The sequence below is a fragment of the Dasypus novemcinctus genome, chromosome 11 (assembly GCF_030445035.2).
Source record: "Dasypus novemcinctus isolate mDasNov1 chromosome 11, mDasNov1.1.hap2, whole genome shotgun sequence".
Lineage (NCBI taxonomy): Eukaryota > Metazoa > Chordata > Mammalia > Cingulata > Dasypodidae > Dasypus > Dasypus novemcinctus.
Window position 1 is genome coordinate 62,068,754 of NC_080683.1, and position 17,845 is coordinate 62,086,598.

The window sequence follows — 17,845 nt, forward strand, 5'->3', positions numbered from 1 at the left end:
CCTGAAGGGGACCCGATCAGTCCGCATTTGGCCCTGTCAATGCCTCCCAGGCTTGTTTCCCGAGGACCAGCTGTGCCTCCATCAACTGCCACGGGCTCCTCCATCCCCAGATGGAGTTATGCCAGCTATAGGGCCCAGACCCAAACAGGCAACTATGGACTCTCACCCTGGGTCTCAGGCAGGGGCAAATGAAATAAAACACAAGCTACTGGATAGTGCTAGACACTGCATCTTCTAAGGAATAAAAGCTTTGTAGGGCTCTAGAGCTGCTGTACAAAATACCACAAACTAGGTGGCTTAAAACACCAGACACATATTGTCTCACAGTTCTGGAGGCTGGAAGTCTGAAAGGAAGGTGTCAGCAGGGCCGTGCTCCCTCTGAAACTTTAGGAGAGAATTGGGCCTTGCCTCTCCCTGCCTCAGGCGGTTTGGTAGTTATCTCTTGGCGTTCCTTGGCTTGTAGCTGCAGCTCTTCAATAGCTCTCTTTGTTGTCAGGTGGCATTCTCCCTTCACTATGTGTTTCTTCCCCCTTTTTATAAGGGCCCAATCATATTGGATTAAGAGCCCTCCTTACTCCCTTTATGACCTCATTTTACTTTAACTAATTCCATCCACAATGACCCTATTTCCAAATCAGGTCACATTCTGAGGTATAGAGTTAGAATTCAACATATCTTTTGGTGGGCACACTTAAGCCCATATCAGGGCCCATGTCTCCTGATATCCTCCAATTTCTGTCTTGTTTCTATCAAAAAGAATGAAGGTACAATCGTATCTGAGTAAGTGAGCCAGCTCTAATTTAACAGTCCTCTAATGGGATTATTTCTAATTTTTCACTTTTATAAACAGTGCTGCTTCATTATCTTTGTAATAATTTTTTTGTGCACATCTATGATTATTTTCTTAGGGTAGGTTTCTGGAGAATTTATTAATAGGTGAAAGGATATTGAAATTTGAAAAGCTTCTGAATTGTATGCTAACGTGTCCTCTGGAAGGTTGTTCCAATATACCTACCATGAGCAATTTAAGATGTTTCTTATTCCACTCCCTCACCAAGACTGTCAGTTATCTTTTAGAAAAGCAATTTTTAAAAGCCTATCTTTTGTACAATATTTTTGAAAGGTTTACAGTCCATTTTAAATGCTTTTTACAACATGGTTTTCATAGGTATCAGACGGTGTTATGGTGGGACTTCAGACCAGGTTACAAACAGTTTTCCTAAAGGAGTTGAAGAGAGGGCTTTTCCCTAGCCTCTTGATAGATCTTTAAAATGCTTTCAAGCTGAAAACCACACTGTGGTATACTTAAAATATATATATATATATATTTTTTTTTTTATATAATATATATATATATATTAATGTTGTTAGGTAAAAAAAAAATTCTAAGAACTTGGACTTTGGATGAAACCTAGAGTTTCTCTTTTTAGGCCAATGCTGTTGGGCTCTCTGGACACATGGGTAAATAGGGCCTCCATTTATAGTGGAATGTGTCCTGGAGAATTTTTGAAAGCCACAATATTTTTGTCAATTATTGCTGAAATAAATGGAAGTTTTTCAGAGATCCTAAGCAGCACATTGACATTCATTTTCCTGGGAGTATCCCAAGAACTAAGAATCTAAGCTTTTTAAAACAGCGTCCATATTCTTTGTGTTATCTATAGCTCCTTGGGGCCAATATTGATTAGATGACCAGAGAACCATTTGCATTCTTGGGCATTCACATTAACCCAGATCTATAGTTGCTGCTTTTTGGCATATGACTGTGCTGGAAACATTTTTTTCTGCTTCATGAGTCCCAGCTTGAGCTTTCACATACAGCCAACTTCTCCCTATACCTCCTGTGAGATGGTCTGAACCCAAATGGGTCTGATTTAAATCTTATTTTATCTATAAATGAGATTGCCCACATCATGAATGCTATTTAATTGGGTCTTATTATTGAAACCTTATTCTTTTTCTATTGTTTTGGATATTAGGTGCACCATGCTTTCAAACATTAAAGGTGTTGTTTTTAATTTGTGTATCCATGGCTACAATTCATTCTGTTTCTCAAAATTTTATTTCTCATCTTCTCCCAGAATCTGGAAGGCTATCCTTTATACAGCTTAGCTTCTTATAGCTACCAACTTGGTTTAGGAATATTGTAGAAAGGATTTATTATGCCTATATTTTGGCTCACAATCTCAAATTCATTAAAAAGTCTCCAACAATATTGTGATTTGAAAAGAGTTATCCAACCCAAAATATTGCCCTTATTGACCTGAAATTCCAAATATTATTTCTTTACCTAAGATTTATTCACCAGAAATTCCTATGAACTAAAATGCTACCTTAGGCAAGAACATATTAACCTATTAGTGTGTATTAGGTTATCATGTTATCTTAGGAGACCTTAAGGGAACGTGGAAAAATGTAAGCATATTGAAAAGTAGAGGAGGCCTAAGTATAGGATCCAGAGCATAATGTTGGAATTGAATCATGTGCCTCAGGAAAAACAGTTTTAGTCCTAACAATCCACCTGGTCCTAAGCATGTGAATCCATTTGTTCCATTTCAACCTTTGAAGAAGTTATTGGTTAAGCTTTGGCCAAACTGAATGAGGGTGGGCCTTAATCCAATATGGCTTTTGTCCTCATCAGCAAAGGAATTTGGACACAGAAGTAGGAACCAATGGAGGAGACAGAAAGAAAAAGAGCTCTATGTGATGGAGGACTGCAGGTAAGCCATCACCAGAACGCTACAGACTCGAGGCCTGATGATATATTGATGTTGGACTTCCAACCTCTAAACTGTGAGCCAATAACTTCCTGCTGCTTAAGCCAATCAGTCTGTGGTATTTGTCATAGCAGTCATGGCAAAGTAAGACATTTAGGAAGCACAAATACAATTGGAAAACTGTAATGAAAAAGAACCCACCCCCCCCCCAGCCCTTTAGAAGGCATCAAAGGTGACAAAGCATAATATGAACAGTAACAATGTCTCCCATTTATTGAGAATTTACTATGTTTCAGGAAAATTACACAATTATGTTATTTATTCAAATTCCCATAAAACATCATTCCCTTCCTGGTATATTGGTGTGATTACTCCCCACTTACAAGTAAGGGAAGTGAAACTCAGCAAAGCTCAGGAGCTGGCCCATCCTTGAGGTGCAGGCAAGTTCCAGAGCCCACCTGAAACTATGGCTGCTGGGCTCATCGCTGTCACATGTTCTCTCTGTTTCGCCATTGATGGCCCAACTGGAGAGGAGAGAGGAAAGGAGGAAGGTGAGACTCTGAAGATAAACTGCCCAGTTCCCAGTTTACATTGTCTAGTGCTACCTCTGCCAAAGACTACCATCCAGGCCACTTAGCACCTAAAGAAATATTTAATAATCATCTGAAGGCAAGCGTTTAAACCATGCAACTTCCAAAGCTTAGTAGATCACAAGATTTGTGTAACCGAATATAAAATACAATTTCATGTCTTTCAGATCCAATATTCTTTCCGAGGGCAGGCGTAAGAACATTATTATCCCATCTTGTTACAAAAGACAGTTAAGGCAGATTTAATAGACCATATATAGCATCAATTAGAAATATATTACAAAGAAATTCAGTGAGATACAATAGAATTATTATGGAGATTAATATAAAATGGCATACCATCAGTCTGGTAAATTTGATCTGATGAGGGGCTTGGCATTCTAACACAGGGTAGAAAGGGAAGCTAGATTGCATATCAATTCATGTTCATAAAATAAGGCAAATCAACTGCTTAGGTGGAATCAGACAAAAATATGTCCCCTGGCCCCTTAAATGAAGGAAAAGGTATTCCAAACAGCCTTTAAGGTATTTTCCTTGTATATAACTTATGCTCAATAAATGGCCAATATTAGCATGACCTTTTTTTTCTTCTTCTTTTAAACGTTGCTAATGTCTTCTGGTTTAAAGTAGCATCTTCTCCACAGTGACAAAAATATCTATGAACTAGAAGATGAAATTTCATATCAATACTAAAACTTGAAATTGACATCTAATCTATTGCAAGTAGCAAGAGAATATGCCAATTAAATGCAAGCCCTGTGGAGCTAAATTGAACATCCCAATCAGTGTTCAATGCATATCATGTTGCCAGAAACAGAGCAAATTTGATAGCCAGGAAGAGTAAAAGATCCATTGTCCCCTCTTAATTGCTCTGGTTCAGAAGTAGAAACTATACCAACTAACAAACTAAGCAGCTTGGTATTTTTGAGATGGTTAAAATATTGCTATCCAAACCAAAATATCAGGATTTAGAAGTGCATGGTGCCTAGGCAGTGGAGTCCAACAAGTCATAGTACATCAGGAAAAGAATGAGCAGACAACAATGAAAGGACTAGCAGCTGGGGATGGGGTCTTGGTGAATGGCTAGTATGCAGGGTGACAGAAAAACCATCAACAGATATAGGAGATAATTCTGTCTCTGTCGGTTGGTGCCATGTGAAAGAACATGTGCCAGAGTCTGAAGGTGAAACTCGAACTGAGTATGGCAGGATGACCACCAACTATCCATCCAAAAACATCCCCACAGAGCCTGAGCAGGGCTGGAGACAAGGAAACATCTGTCTGTTGTCATACTCCAGGTCTGGATAGAGTTTGACCTTTTGAAGGAAATTACGTAGGGAGGGGAGAAAGGTTCAAAAATACTTCAGAACTAGAGAAGAGGAGATTACAAAACCTTGAAGGCTGGACACACCTTTAAAACAAATTTACTAGTGAAGCCAGAAAAAAAAAAAAAAAGCAAACTGGCATTCTTAATTGAATGCTGGAAGACATGATCTCTATGATAGGAGAACAGAAACACCCAATTAAGACCCATTATATCAATTAGACAAAAATAAATTGTTTAAAATGTTCTGATTAAACAGAACAAAACCCATCTGCTTAGGTTAAGGAGAAAAATAAAAATCAACAAACTGGCTGCTTACAAAGATATACCTAAAAGAAAATGACACTGAAACGTCAAAAATAATGTACGACAATTTAAAAAAGAGAGAAAAAAACATGTGTTGAGCATATATGTTGGGGCATGCAAACAGATAAGCAGGGATCAAAGAAATAATACAAAGAAATTTAAGACAGAAGCATTGAAAAGTTAAAAAAGGGTCATTTTATGTCAATAAAAGGTACAATTCAAAATGAGTCTTTATGCCCTACATAATATAGCAACATTATAAATTCTAAAAATGGTAAGATATTCAAAGAAAGACAGGAATCAATTGTTGAAGTATTAAGTAAAATCACATCTTGTACTTTTATAGATTTCTTCTGAAACTGCCACGCAAACTTTGCAAAAAATTGTTATATACTCTACCAAAACCTCAATAATTTCCAAAAAGGAGAAATTCTACTAGACACTTTCTCTGTCTACTGTGTATTAAAATAACAAATTAATAATAAAAACTTAATCAACAATGAAAACTTGAGATTATTTATAAGAAAAAAATATATATAATATATATCTCCCTCAACACAATTTGATCAAAACAAAAATGGTAACTACAGAGTATTTTTAAGCAATAAAAACTGGGACAATGTTTTAATTGTTAGGAATACAGTGAAATAATCATTCATCTTAGCATTTTAGAGAAGAATATTTTTAAAAGGTAGAGAAGAAACTATAAATAAGGTAAATACATTATGCTTTTAGCAATCAAACAAATACACAATAAAGAAGCAGAATAAAGTTGACAGGCCTCTGGAAGACTATAATGAGAAAAAACACCACCACCACAAAGAGTAGACAGACTTAAGTAGGAAGGATATGGTGGACATAGCAACAATCACAAATTTTAAATTATAAGAGAGTGTTCTTTATTACTCAATGTTAATATTGAAAATTTCAGTGAATATATGTTTGGGTTGAAAAACGAAGTTACTAAAATTGACTCAAGAAGGAGTCCAAAATCAAATAGACCTATAAAACACAGAAGACATTTGAAAAGGCATAAAAGAAGTGCCAGCTCTGAGACCAGATGGAGTTTTTTCAAATGTTCAAGGAACAGCTAATGCTACATAAATTGCTCCAAAGAATGGAAAGATATAGATAGCTACGTAATTTATTTTATAAAGCTGACATAGCTCTGATACTCAAACAAAAAAAAAAGCCAATGCCTTTTTGAAATCCTTGAAATAAATTGTTAGCAAATTAAATTCAATCAAATGTTAAAAATCAATCAAGTGAGATTTGTCCCCTGAATTCACAGATCTAGTAAATACAATCAATAAGAAGAAAAAATTATGGGATAGATAATATATACATGCTGAAAAAGATTTTTACAGAATCCATTCCTATGTTTTTTAAAGATTTGAAAAACCAGAAATTGCAGATTTTTTGAACATTATTAAATCATCAAAGAAGGATCCAACATCATACTTCAGGATAAAATATGATAGGCATCCCCATTAAAATCAAGAGCAAGGCAAAAATCCTTGCTCTAAGTTTTATTTTGCACAATTATGCATTGAGCAAATGGCAATAAAATGTGAAAAAAGCAAAATATTAATTTTTTTAAAAACCAGAGAAATAGGAGATAAGATTATCTTTATTGGTGACAAGAGTATAGGTAAAAAATTAAAGAAAATCAAAGTTAAAATAAAACTTCTTAGAATTAATAATAAAGTTCAATAGGTTAGAACAAAGAAAACTACGTGTTTTTAAATAAGTGGCCTTCCCATAACACGACAATGCTCCATTAGAAAATGTAATAGGATAAAATGAAATCCATTCATTGGTACCACACTAAATTCATAATCTTCCATCTCCTTTGTGTCCTCCACTCTTGAGCAATTCTCTTGAGTTTATTTGGTCAACTCCTTCTCCCATCATGGTGAGTATCATCTGCAATTGTTCTTTACCCTGGCAACAGCAGTTGGTTCCAGTTTCCAGTTTCCCCCCAAACTTCCTAAATTGGCCTCATTATGTCTCTTCAACCCCACCCTCACCTTCCACCCCTACAAGCAAACATACCAGCACCATGAGCCAGCACTCCCTCCTGCCCTGTGGGGTCCCTTTTCCGAGTTTCAGATTCCATATCCTCTTCCCTTTTGTCACACAGTTTATGGGTAGTAGCTGCTTCCAGAAGTTTCTGTCAGTTACTCCAGCATTTCCCTTTTGCCTTGTTAGTTTTCCAATACTTATTTAAGTAAATTTTTAATATTAAATTCTGTTTGTTAAAATAACTGGTGGGATTTCTGTTTTCCTGACTAGACCTTAACTGACATATACAAATACTACAAACAGAACATGTTTGGAATTAAACTCATTCTTTTTACCCCCAAACATGATTCTTGTCCAGTGTGCACCACCTTAGTAAATGGCACCCATTCCTACCCAATTTCTCATGCCCCAAGGCAACCCTGAGTGTGTTCTTGGATTCCTTCTTACACTCATCCATATGCCATTAACAAGGGTTGTCTATTTTACCCTTTAAACACATTTGTATCCCTCAGTTTTCTTCCATGTACTTTGCTTCTTAAAACACCTTCTTGGAATGTCCTCTCAATACCCACAATCTTCCACCTAGTTAACTTGTATCCATTCTTCAGCCCTCACCTCAAACGAAACTTCCTCACATAAAGTTATCCAACATCGGGAGTTGAATACATGGAGAGTTAATAGGTTCCAAGATTAGAACATTGAAATATTTAAGAAGTGGAAATTCTTATAAAACTAATTTTTAGGATAACACAAGTTCAATCAAATTCCAATGGTGAGGGTAACATAGCCTTGGTATGTCCATTGCTTGGATATAGCAATGGTAGCACAAAATGATAAACCAATCTCACTCATATGGAAACAAACAAAACAAAAATCCTTAATAAAGTACTAGGAAATAAGATCCTCTCATTTAATAAAAATACTAAGCTATGGCCTAAGAGGACTTAGTATAAGAAAACATGTTTCAACTTTGGGAACCAAATCAATAAAACCATATATGTGTGTCATCTCTGCTAAAGAGGTATTTGATAAAAATTATAATTTATTTATAATAAAATCTCAAACTAGGAACAGAAGGCTATTTCCTTAATGTGGATAAAAGTTAATCAAACCAAGAGCCAACATCATATGTAATACCAAAATATAAAAAACAAAGACAAGAATCACCATTGTCTAATCTATCATCAAATGATGTTCTGAAGGAACAACACAATAAACCAAAAGAAAATGAAAGATACAAATATAAGAAGAGATAAAAGCTGTATTACAGATAGGATTGTCTCCCTGTTAAGTCTAAGAAAAGCCAACTGAGTTGACTCTCGTAAACATTGTCAAATCAATAGTTCTATAGTATACTATTAAATTTAGTTCATAAAAGCTAAGATTCATTCCAAGTGAAATAGAAAATAAAGAATATCTAAGAATAAACTTATCAAGTAATATGCTACAGTTAATGTTTTTAAAACTACAAACAATTTTACTGTAGGACATAATAGAAAGTTTGAATTAATGTAGAAATATACCATATTCCTGAAGGCTTCAGTAATATCAAAATGCCAATTACTTTCCAAACGGAATCTCAGTCAAAAGGCATTTGATGAAAACAAACATGATTCTTAAGCTATCTAATAAAATAAACTAATGAAGAAATTTTTTAAAAATATAAATCAGAAATGCACCTTAACCTGTCAGAATTTAAAATGTATTATAGAGTAACAAATAAATTATATTGGAACTGTCATAGAATTGAGTAAAAAATCAAATAAATAGAATAGGATCTATAGACGATATTAGTATTTGTTAAATTAACAACTTCAAATCTATTGGGGAATGATAGATCTTTAAAAAACATAGATAGTACTGAAATATCTCACTGATCATTTTAGAAAAAAGTTAGGTCCTTTTAGAACCACAGAAATCAAATAAACTTGAGAGAATGAAATGTTTAAAAAGAAAAGTCTTATATAAATATTTATATAAAATTGGTGGTATGTGAACTTCTAAGCAAAGTAAGATATGTATGAAAGAAACTATTGATAAAATTGACCACCTAAAAATTGTGTCTATTTTTAAAATACATAAACAAAGGAGAAAATAACCAGCAATGAATGAATATTTACAATGACCATTACAGGAAAGCGTCTTATCCTATCAAAAGAGATACCTTACAAATCAGTAAAAAGATGAGCAATCTTATAAGAAATAGGCAAAAATATAAATTGGGAAAATAAAATTTACAAATATCCAAGATATTTAACTATTTCACTAGCAATTAAAGATCCTAATTAAAATAGTTTTGACATAATATTTTCCCTATAGCTAATTGACAAAGACTTTTCATCGATTATGATGAAGATGTGATGAGACTAGCACTCTATTACATAATTGCAGTATTGGGTAAATTGATAGCCATCCATTCCTGAAATTAATATCTGCAGTGTTATAAAAGTTTTAACAATTTTAAGGAAATAATTTGAAATATGGTAAACAGTTTATGTAGAGTTAATGTACCTTTTCCAGTATTATTTTTATTACTGAAAATGTTTAGCAATCATGGCCAACTACAATGGAATGACTAATATGTAGGTGATATCCAGCATGTATTCATTAAAAATTCACATTTTTGAGAAACATTATGTGGTAATATACTCATGTATCAATTGAGACAGCTTTCACTACAAGCAGAATCTGACTCTATTAACAACCATAATATTGGAAGGAAAGTGATTGTAGAATCAGAATAAAAGTCAAATGGCAAGCATCAGGAAAGGCACATGAAAAAGTGCTGCTCTGAGTTCTTAAGAGGCAGAAGCCCTCAAATCTTGTTAGACTCCAACCTGCAGAAGTGTCCATTCTAACCCCTTCCATCTCTGCTTGTCTCCATTCAGTTCCCAGGAGGGATCTGATTGGCTAAGCTTTGGTCAGTTTCCCTCTGCTTGGCTCAATCAGCGTGCCCTCATGAGAAGGAAAGCCACTCCAATTTATATCTACTATTACTTATGTTAGAAGGCAATTTTTTCAAAGCAGCGTTTAAAGTTTATAGCCCTAGTTTTATGTACATTTATGTCTATACAAAGATTGGAGGAATATTTGGAAGGAAATTCTCTAAAATGGCAGCCGTTGTATTGAGTAACAAGCTCACCAGTAGCTTTTCTTCTCTTCGCACATCAGCATATACACAAAAACTCTTTGATAATACTCCTTGCAACAATATGAATTTAGCTACAAGGCCTATAGCAATGAGCTGCACTTTTCAGCCAAGCTCCCATTTTCAAACAAGACTAGGCTAAAATTTTCATATGGTGAGGAATGCTGGGCAGTGAGAAAAATGAAGGGGAAGGTGAGCCCTCTCAGGAAATGGCAAACAATCCCTTCTTGAGAAATAAAAAGTTTGAAGCGTGTGTACTGTTGTCCCCCATATTCTCATAGCCTGATCTCCCAAGACCGGCTTGGCAAAATGGATACCAATGCATTAAGAGGTTCCTGAACTCACTGCTGATGTCCTAGAAATGCCAGGCAGCCAAATAGTCATCCTCATGAATATTTAATCAGAGTGGGCATTTACCACCAGATGGCATCAAACCACATCTAGGACTAGGATAAATTGGATGGTCTAGTTGGACTTCCAGGATACCAGGTGGGCTCATGACAAAGGCTTACTCTGGTCATTTTGCACATTTGAGGTTTTTTAAAGTGCACTTCTACTATATGGGGGGATTTTACAGCATTACTATTTTTACTCTATATAGGAATTCATTTTAAACTCTTTCTCATTAATATTTTGAATTGGTGATTCATTTGCTTAGTTCAGACTCCCAGTGAAATAATGCATCTAGGAAATTTCAACAGTTTCTGTTAACATCACAAAAATAGAGACAACCAGACATATATCTCCTGATGTAAAAATAGAACACAATCTATGAAGTCTTCTTACAGGAAAAAAAAATCAGACCTGTATCTGTACAAGCCTCTAGATCTGACTTTCAACTTATGGAAATGTAGGAGACAGTGGAACATGTTCAATGACACCATGGAGGCAATCAACAAAGTCCAGAATATAGTGAAGTCTGTAAGAACATCTGATATTTTAAACAATGCATTGAAGAGGAAAACAAAAAAAAGGAAAGGGAGGGGAAATTATAGATTAAAAGTATCTTAGATTTATTAATCAAATGCCATCATCTTTCTTGGATCATAACATCAATAAATCAATTATAAACAAAATAAGAACCAGTTAAGAGAAAAATAAGGACATTTTGAGCACTATTTTATTTAAAATATTGTTAAAATTTAAAGATGTGAAAATATTGTGATTATAGTTTTTTAAAGTGCCTTTATATTTGAGAGAAAAATACTAAACATTTATGGATAAAGTTTTATGATGTTTGGAATTTGCCTCAAAATAATCCTGTGGGGTTTGGAAGTATAGATGACACAAGATTTGTCAAGAATTGATGAAGTATTAAATTTGGGTAGTTGGTACAGGAGGATTCACTATTTTTTTCTCCTTTTTCTATGTTTGAAAGTTTCTATAAAGAAACTACAAGGTTTCCATTCTAGTCCCTAACTGTCCAGTTCCCAGTTCTCCCTAGTAATAGCTATTTGTAGTTTCTTAGGTATCCATCCAAAGTTTTTATGCGATATATTAGAAAAACATATACATATTTAAAGACACACTATCTAGAAAATATCTGCCTTTCTACTTATTAGTTGGCCGTGATGTTCATTTCCTTTCTGCCATCCATGGCCACAGCACCAGCTCATTGAGACCAGGGTAAGTGCTTGAAAATAATGACAACAGAATCATTCCTGGTGACTGTTTCCATGGGAATGAAGCAGCAGCAGAACACTTATATTTCAGCCTGAGGGTCACAGAAGGCCGTTTCATTTTCTAGGGGTTGTGGTCATTTACAGCTTTTATGTTTGAGGGGATGAGAAAATATCAAACATAAATTAATTTCAGTGACGAACATTACCTGGTCCTGTGTATGAAAACCCAGTCATTACTCAGAGAGAGCTGACAAGCCTTCTGCTTGTACACATAGCCAGGGTTGAGAGTGGCCGCTAAACACCATCTTCAAATGCAACTGCAATTGTCCTGAAATTCTGCCATTCTGTAGCATTTTAGAGTGAAAGGTGGATTTGTGGGAGTTTTGAAGAGTACTGGTTTACAACTTTTAGTAATACTGAGGTGGCTTTCTGTAGACTAATTGGAATGCAATAAATGAAAGCTGAAAATTGGAACTAATCCAAGTTAATCTTTGCTAAGAAGCAATATATAAAGCATTTGAGAAAGAGTAGCAGTATCGTAAATTCTTAAATAAAAATAAGTCTTGGGAGAAGGTATTTGAAATAATTTAAATAATTATACTCAATCCAAAGGCTGGCCATAGATCTGTCTTTTTATTGTTTAATAATACTAGATTTTAAAAATAATAATAATACTAGATTATGGTTGCTGAACAACATATGATCTCTTTATGCTCATGCAGCAACTCTTGGCAATATACCATCTAGGAAAATTGTTTTTTGGGTGATAAATTGCCAAGTTAACAGTATTATATTTCTGCTATTACACTTCCATTATCAGAGGATTTTAGAAAATGTATTTTTGATATGTTACAGGAGTAATGCTGAGTAAGAATTAATATAACACTTTAACAAGCAGCATAACAAAGTCAAAGTGTGGTAGTTTAAGATTTATACTCCTTAATATTATATAGGCAATGTGGATAACATTAATAGCAAAAACTTTTTAATGTGAAATTAACATCTATTTATGTAAGTAAAACACAAGCATAGAAATGATTATGAAAGCATTTTTAAGTACCAACTCATTAAAATAGGATAAGGATAAATGAGTTTAGTATGTAACATAGAGTTATTTAAAATTAATTCCACTCTCTTGGGTTTGGAAAATGTATGTGCGCCTGCGTGCCTGTGTACAAGTGTGTGTGGCGGGTTGGTGGTGGTGCACATGTGTATGTGTGTTGAGGAAAGGGGTGTGGCAGGGGTACCAATGCTAAATTAAGGCAAAATCATAAATTCACAGTTCTTTTGCTCTGGTTGAAAGCAGTAAGCAATCACTCAAGTTACGCAGTGACTGTTCATGTTGGTAAGGATTCAGAACTTCCTTTGAGGCATGATACGTTTAAAACTAATTAACAGTTGTTAAGATTGGAAAATTCCCCAGACCTTAAAATATTTTCTTGTAGAAACATGTAGTGAGGATATATCGTTTAAGAAGGACATATCATGTCTGTTGAGAGTTGGGAAACAAAGCAACAAAAACGACTACTAACAGCTAACACAAAAAGAATATACACTTTGTTTTATTAGATTGATACTGTTGATCCACCATCATTGTACCTGTAAGTGCTATGAATAACAGTTAAAAAGTGAGTAAAACCTAATTATAAGATAAGGCTGTATCCTGAAGAATGGCAGTGATTGAAACAAGTAACAAACTCCCAGCAATGTTTCTGTAGACTGTTGTGCCACTTCCCCATGCCTTTTTCTCCCAGGTCTACTTCTAGAAAATACTATGCAAATATATACAAAAGTAACATTATATTTTACCTGTTGTGAGATTTACTTACAATGTTGTATTTTACATATCCAGGCACATGGAGTTTAAAATTTTTAAGATATAAAAGAATTTATAGTATTTGAGGTGGGTATTTACATGTTTACATATGCATGTTTAGACTACTCTCTTTGAGTATTGTTTTGATAATCTTTACTTTAATACCTCTAAATTTTCCAAATAAGAGTTGATTTGGGATAGAATTTGAGGTAACCTCTATTAGTAAATAGTCATTTTTAGTTCTTGCAGTATATGAAAGAGAAAAAAAAGCCAAAACCTTGTATGTCAAGTGCCTCTGTATTCCATATGCATCGTCTATATAAACCCCTACAACAACCTTTTGCAACAGATATAATGTCCCCAGCTAAACAAGGTCACCACACTGATGGCATGTTATGGGGACTTGATAAATATTCCTTGAGGTGCTGAGAAACCTAAGGTTAAGGTTTTACATAATTCATCCAAAGCTATCTGCTTAGTAGTGGGCTGACCTGGGATTCAAAACTAGGAGCTCTGATTCCAAATCTATGTCTTTCCAATCTCTAGAGCTCCTTCTTTCAGAATCAAACTATTTTCTAAAGACAATGGAGTCACCTGAAGAGTTGTTTATGAAGGTGCTACATCAGAAAACATATACGTTTTGTTTAATAGGAGCTTTACATTTCTTTCAGGCTTTGGCTTTAGAGTTCAACAATTACAACTTCTCACCTCAGGAAAAAAACCCTGCCAATCGAGCCACCAGATCATTGTCCTTTATATGAAAACCGAATTGTGGTCTATCACAAGCATTTGGATTGTGCTTTGGGATCAGAAGATGGCCTACGATAATGGAAAATGATTTGCAGTTCTCTAGATCATAAAATACAGCCGTTCATGCCAAGATGACATATGGGACTGGCGCCCTTCCTGCAGTTAACTAAATTCAGAGGATTATTTCAGGGTCTTATTCCCAGGCAGAAGACTGAGTGGTTGGGCATTCATCCATTCCTTATCTTTCATTCAATAAATATTTGACAAGTGCATTTTTAGTAGCTTTAAGTATAATCTAAGTAACATTTCCTCATCTGTAAAGTAGGGGTAAAATAAATCTTTCTCAAAGAGTTGTGAAGATTAAATGAGACTATGTGAGGAGTGCTTAGAACAATACCTGACATACAGTAACTGCTCAACAAATGTTAGCTGTGATTATTAGGTTCTTACAATACACCAGACTCTCTTCTGGGTACCAGAGATTCAAAGAATTAAACATTAGTCCTTTTCTCAAGGAGCTCATAGTTCATTAGTTACAAGATATGTTAGCTAGAGCCAAATAGATAAGAAGGTAGAAGGTTCTACAAGATGCTGTAGGAACACAAAGGAAGGAATAGTAAAGTGTATTTTAGGGGTCAAAGTAATCTCTATATATCAGGTGACACAATCTGAGTCTTGATGTGAAAGTATGAAAGAATGATTGAGGTGAAGTAGGGGAAAGGATATGAAACTGGAAGCAGGAGAATAGCCAGGAGATTATTGAAATAGACCAGGTAAGAAATGAAAATGGCTCAAACAATGGGCAGTGACAATGGGCAGGAGGAAATGACAGATTCCAGAGACTTTAAGAGGACAGGCTGGAAAAGAAGTTGGGATCAATTGGGTGGGTGGAGGTGGATGAAAGTAAAGAATGGATTCTAATATTTCTGAATTGAGTGCTTTGAAGTATGAAGTACTGTTCACCAATATTGGGAAAGCATAAGAAGGAGGAGCAAATGTGGAGGATAAAGAGCTCTGCTTTGATTATGGGAAATTCAAAATACCCTTAGGGTACCCAGTGAAAATATAAAATAAATCATTGGATGTTTGACTTTGGAATATGAAGGAGAGGTGAGCCTGGAAATACAGATTTGAAAGTCATCATTCTATTAGTGGACGTGGAAGCCTCTTCAGAGAGACTGTATAAGGAGAGAAGGAAGAGAAGAGTTTAAAGCTTTAAACATTGGACAACCCAATGTGTAAGTGATAAAAAGAACCCTGAAAACAAGACTGAAAAAGAATAATCAAGGAGATAGAGGTTCAAGCCAGAAAGAGTGAAATCACCCAAAGCCAATGGGAATCTAGAATCTCAAGGAAGTCATCAGTACCAAATATCAGAAAAAGTAAAATGTAAAACCAGAAAGAAGGCTATTGGATTTGAAGATAGAGTATTGTTGTTGTTTTGTCTTTGTAAGGGCAGTTTCAGTGGAAGCCAAACTGGAATAAATTTCCTGGTATGGGTAGTTTTGTGTATGTGTGTGCACATGCATGTAAAATATAGATATTTGTATGTGCATTTGTGTATATATATACGTATATATACTTCCTCTTAAATGTTGCCTTCATAAAACTGCTTAAGTATTTATTACTTTGTGTTCCTTTTACTTATCTTTCTATAGATTTTTCATGTATCTCTGTGCCTGATTTGATAGTTTAATAAACATCCATATGTTGAATTCAAAATTTTAGTAGATAAATGTCAAAATTAACAACGTCTTTAAAGTTTCATCTGTTATATATATGGACAAGTAAAAGTATTTCCCCATGGGTTAGTCTTCCTAAAGAAAACGACTTTTAGAAAATAGGAAGGAGTTACTCTTTATGATTTCAGTCACATCCACTCATAAAATGCCCTGAAAAGTCCCTGTCTAAATAGGAAGATCTGCCTGACTTACCAAGTGTTCATTAAGTCAGTTCAACATGAAGCAACATTCTCTCAACTTCGACCATAAGGTGAGTTGTTTAAAAAAAAATAAATTTCAAGAAGCTCTAGAGACAGCTATTACATAGATTCCCCCATGGTGAGTGCAGAACCTCAGAACTGCAGATCTCTATGCTATAATTTAACAACATAAATCCAAAAATATGAACAGAAAAATCCATATTTGAATATTTTTAAACTTTTTATTTTGAAACAATTATAGATTCACAGAAAGTTGCAAAGATTACACAGAAACTTCACCCAGTTTTCCCCATGGTTACATTTTATGTAGTCATATCACAATATCAAAACCAAGAAATTAACAGTGATAAATGTTTGTGTATAGTTCTATGGAATTTTTTTAAGGTTTTATTTATTTATTTCTCCCCCCTTCCTCCATTGTCTGCTGTCTGTGTCCATTCGCTTTGCGTTCTTCTGTGTCTGTTTGAATTCTCATTAGACAGCTCCAGGAACCAATCCTGAGACGTTCTGGAGTCGGAGAGAGGTGATCATTCTCTGGTATCATCTCAGTTGCCTGGTCTGCTGTGTCTCTTATTATCTCTCCTCTGAGTCTCTTTATCTTGCGTTCTCACTGCACCAGCTCTCAGCATGGGCCAGCACTCCTGCATGGGGCAGCACTCCATGCAGGCCAGCACTCTGCATGGGCCAGCTCACCATATGGGCCAGCTTGCCTTGACCAGGAGGCCCTGGGTATCGAACCCTAGACCTCCTATATGGTAGATGGAGCCCAATTGCTTGAGCCACATCCACTTCCCTCTATGGAATTTTATATACATAAATATGATGACCCTAAAAGCACCATGGAAATCAAGATACAAAACTTCACCATGAGAATCTGCCTCATGCTACCCCTTTTGTCATTTTAAAAATGTCATATAAATGGATTCCTATAATAGATGATCTCTTGAGCTTGACTTCTTTCACTCACTGTAATGCCTTTGAGATCTGTCTAGGTTGTTGCATTTATTAAGTTTGTTCTTTTTATTGCTGAGTAGTATTCCATGGTATGGATGTAGCAAAGTTTGCTTAAACATTTGTCTACTTCAGGACATGTGGGTTGTTTCTAGTTTGGGGATATTAGAAGTAAAGCTGCTATGACTATTTGTGTATAGGTCTTTGGTTGGATATAGTTTTAATTCTCTGAGATAAATGCCCAACAGTGTGATAACTGATTTATATAGTACTTGTAAATGTAGTTTTTTAAGAAACTATTTTTTATAATGGTTGTGTACTATTTTACATTCCCACTAGCAATATATAAGAGATCCAGTTTCTTCACATCCTCAACAGCATTTTCCATTGTCACAATTTTTTATTTTAGCTATTCAGATAGGCACGTAGTGATATCTTACTGTGATTTTAATTATGCAATTTCCCAGGTGGCTAATGATGTTGAACATGTTTTCATGTGCTTATTAGCCATCATCTATCCTCTTCAATGAAATGTCTCTAAAATATTCATATCTTTCAACTAAATAATCTAATTTGAGGAACTTTGCCCTATGGAAAAGATTGAAATAATAGAAAGCAAAAGCTATTTGTACAGAGATGTTTATAGCAACATTC

General features: G+C 34.9%; 1 long non-coding RNA gene across 1 annotated transcript; it reads left to right on the top strand.

The window, feature by feature from the left end:
- Window positions 1–676: 676 nt before the first annotated feature.
- Window positions 677–14,648, top strand: LOC131280500 (uncharacterized). Its single transcript, XR_009188111.1, has 3 exons — window positions 677–780; window positions 2,642–2,720; window positions 14,220–14,648. It is a non-coding gene; the product is annotated as an uncharacterized lncRNA (long non-coding RNA).
- The last annotated feature ends 3,197 nt before the right edge of the window (window positions 14,649–17,845 follow it).